The sequence below is a fragment of the Galeopterus variegatus genome, unplaced genomic scaffold (assembly GCF_000696425.1).
Source record: "Galeopterus variegatus unplaced genomic scaffold, G_variegatus-3.0.2 Scaffold698, whole genome shotgun sequence".
NCBI lineage: Eukaryota > Metazoa > Chordata > Mammalia > Dermoptera > Cynocephalidae > Galeopterus > Galeopterus variegatus.
The window spans coordinates 367,181-371,508 of NW_007726809.1; positions in this window are offsets into that span (position 1 = coordinate 367,181).

Genomic DNA, 4,328 nt, shown 5'->3' on the forward strand with positions numbered 1-4,328 from the left:
GACAACCAACAGAGTGGGAGAAAATATTTGCAAAATACACATCCAACAAAGGACTAATATCCAGAATATATAAAGAACTCAAACAACTTTACAAGAAAAAAACAAGCAACCCAATCAAAAAATGGGCAAAAGAACTAAGTAAGCATTTCTCTAAAGAAGATATGCAAATGGCCAACAGTCATATGAAAAAATGCTCAACATCACTCAGCATCCAGGAAATGCAAATCAAAACCACACTGAGATACCATCTCACCCCAGTTAGGATGGCCAAAATCCAAAAGACACTGAAAGATAAATGCTGGCGTGGCTGCGGAGAAAAAGGAACTCTCTTACACTGTTGGTGGGAATGCACAATGGTGCAACCCCTATGGAAAATGGTTTGGAGGTTCCTCAAACAGCTGAAGATAGACCTACCATACGACCCAGCTATCCCACTGCTGGGAATATATCCAAAGGAATGGAAATCATCAAGTCGAAGGTACACTTGTTTCCCAATGTTCATTGCAGCACTCTTCACAATAGCCAAGAGCTGGAATCAACCCAAATGTCCATCATCGGATGAGTGGATACAGAAAATGTGGTATATCTACACAATGGAATACTACTCAGCTATAAAAACGAATGAAATACTACCATTTGCAACAACATGGATGGACCTTGAAAGAATAATACTGAGTGAAACGAGTCAGGCAGAGAAAAAGAAATACCACATGTTCTCACTTATTGGTGGGAGCTAAAAAAAAAAATAAACAAATTAATTTACCCACAAACACACACAAAAAAAACCGGGGGTGGTGGTGGGGAAGAAGATATAACAACTATACTTTTTTTGAATTTGTTACAACAAGCAAACGGAAAGGACATTCTTGGGGGGGATGGGAGAGAGGGAGGAGGGCGGGAGGTGTCGGTGATGGGCCATAATAATCATATACATTGTATATTGACAAAATAAAAATTTAAAAAAAATAATAATAAAAAAATAAAATATGATATATACATACTCTTCTGTGAACTATGTTTTCTCTTTCAAATTTGTTTTTGAAGTCCGAACATAGCAATTATATGTCAATAATTCATTAATTTCCCTGCCATGTTTTAAATTATATATCTATACTAAAATACATTTTGAAGCTCTAGCATTAAGTGAATAATCCTTTAAGATTTTTTTATGGCTTTCAATTAGTGATTTAATATCAATTGAAGGTAAATTGTAATAAGTTAAAGATGTATACTAAGTACTCCACCACAACCACTAGAGAAAAAAAAAAAAAAAGCTAATAAGGTAGTTAAATGAGTAAAATAGCATCATTAAAAAACTCAATAATAAAAGGCAGAAAAGATTAAAGAGTAAATGATAATAACTATGACAGATAAAAGTGAGTAGGAAGATGACAGAATGTAACCATATAAATAAGCATATTAAATGTAAATGGTCTAAAGAACTTAATTAAAAGGCAGGGATTATGATACCAGATAGAAAGATAGAGTAGAGTCAGCTGCTTACAAGAAATATACTTTAAATATAAAAACAGAAAATGTTAAAAAAATAATAAAATGGAAAGTGCATATCATGTTAACAAAAACTTAATGAAAGCTGAAGTGGCTATAAACAGGTACTTCAAAAAGTTTTTGGAAAAATACAATTGAAAGATAATGCAGGGGCCGGCCCGGTGGCGCACTGGATAGTGCGCCACTTGGGAAGCGTGGCGGTGCTCCCGCCCGAGGGTTCGGATCCCACATACAGACCGGTTCCCGCTCACTGACTGAGCGAGGTGCAGGAGCAACACCGAGGGTTGCGATCCCGTTGCCGGTCCCGGTCCGGTACGGGCGCGACACTGAGGGTTGCGATCCGTTGCTGGACATGAAAAAAGACAAAAAGGAAAAAAAAAATAATTATGAAATGTTAACACAGGAACAAACTAGCCCATCTGGTTTCTAAGGTGATTGACTAGCTCTATTTCTGTGTACCTGTGTGTACTTAAAATATTTGGTTCTCAATTTATCTATAAATTGGTAAAACTGGAGTGGATGAAGTTTTAGATTCTTCCACATTCTATAATTCTAAGTCTTATCTAACATGTTTAATTAAGTTTAAGACATGTATCTTTTTCACATTTAATCTCTGAAATTGTGAACTTTTTCAAGTACTCTTGTGTTAATGTCAGAAAGAGTAAATTTGAGAGCTCAGAATATTTCAAAAGAAATTAATTTTATAAAGATAAGTTGTTTACGTTATTAAGAGGTAATAAAAATCATAAAAATCATGTGCATAATAATAAACCTTAAAAATAAATAAAGCAAAAACTTACAGAATGCCAAAGAGAAACAGACAGAAACACAATTATATTAATACCCCTCTCATAGATTAATATAACAAGTAGATAGAAAACTAACAATAATACAGAAGCCTTGAATATCATCAGCCAAATTGCCCCACTGAGCATGTATGTAACACTCTATTTAACAATATCAGAATACACAATTTTTTCCAGTGTGTATGGAATATTTACCTGGATAAATCATACTCTGGCTTACTAAAAAACTCCCAATAAATTCAAAATGATTCCAATCACATAAATTATAATCTTTGAACACAATGGAACTAAATTAGATAATAACAAAGATATCTTTGAAATATCTAAATTTTGGAAATGAAATATACCACTTTTCAAAGAAATCAAATAATAATAATAATAATATAATTTGTTTATAATGAAAGTGTACGATTCTGAACATCTGAGGGGCCCTGACCATTTTCTTTCACTTAAAAAAATCAAATAATAATAAGGATATAATTTGTTTATAATGAAAGTGAAAACACAGCATGCAAAATTTTTGCATTTCTGCTAAAGCAGTAAGTAGAGATGAAATTACAGCAAAATGACAAGTTAAAAATAAAGATCCAAATAATTTGCCTTATTTCCACCTTTAAAAACTATAACAAGAAGAGAAAATCATCTCCCCCCAAAATGTCAATGATTAATGTTAATATGGAAGTCAACAAAATAGAAAACAGAATAAAAAGAGAAAAAAAAATCATGAAATCAAGAACTGTTTTTTTTTGAGTTCAGTAAAATTATAAAACCTTTAGGTAGACTTATAAGAATAAAAGATAAAAGAGATCCAAAATATCAATATCAGTTATTAGAAAGGCCACTGATTTACAAATACTACAGATGTTAAAAGCACCACATTGTGATCAACTTTATGCTGCAAATTCAGTAATTTAATGAAAGCTAATTTCTTGAAAGATAAAAACTGACAAATTCTGCTCAGGAAGAATTAGAATATTAAAATAGTCAATATATGTCAAAGTTCCACTTGTAGTTAAAAACCTTCCAAAAACAACAATGGCAACAAAATCCTTCAGGCTCAGATGGCTTCATAGCTAATTTTTCCAAACACTTAAAGAAGAAATAATACCAGCACTCCAAAAATTCCTCAAAGAAACATAAGAAAGAAAAAAAAAAAAACACTTTCCAACTCTATCAGGTCAGTACAAACCTGATATGAAGCCATTATAAAAAAAGAAAGCAAAATACCAATGTCCCTCATGAATTCTAAAAGTTTACTAGGTTCAGTACCATAATGCATAAATATAATAATATTTCATGATCAAGTGGAGTTGGAGTTAACTTTAGGAATGCAAGTTTGTATTGACATTTGAATTCAGTCAGTGAAACTGACTGAATTAACAAACTTAAAACCAAAGCCATATGATCACCTCAGTAGACCCATCAAAAATGCATTCAACAAAATCTACTTCTGATTTAAAAAAAAAAAAAAAAAAAATCTTACAGTGAACAAGGAATGCATGAAAACTTCCAGAATCTGATGAAGTGAATCCACAAACACTTACATTTTGCATACTCAAAGGAGACTGATCCTTTCCCCATGTGATCAGAAAACAGCACAGTGTTTACTCTGAAAATTTCTAAGCAACATTATACTGGAAGTCTAACTACTACAGTAAGTTAAAAAAAAGAGAAAGAAATAAAAGATATAAGCATTGGGTAGGGAGAAATAAAACTGTCTTTATTTATCAAAGGCAAAATTACTTAGAAAATTCTATGAGACTTGAAGAAAACCAATTCAAACTACTGATTTTAACAAGTTTGTGGGATATGAACAATCAGAATTTGAAATATAAAAAAAATTATTTATCCATAATAAGTGTATAAGACTTAGTTTCTAACAATATAAAAATCTAATAAAATTTAATAAATGGAACTATAAACTATACTAAGGGGTCAGAATATTCAATATTAAGGTGTCAAATGTCACCAAATTAATTAAACATTTAACGGAATACCAGTCAAAATCCCATC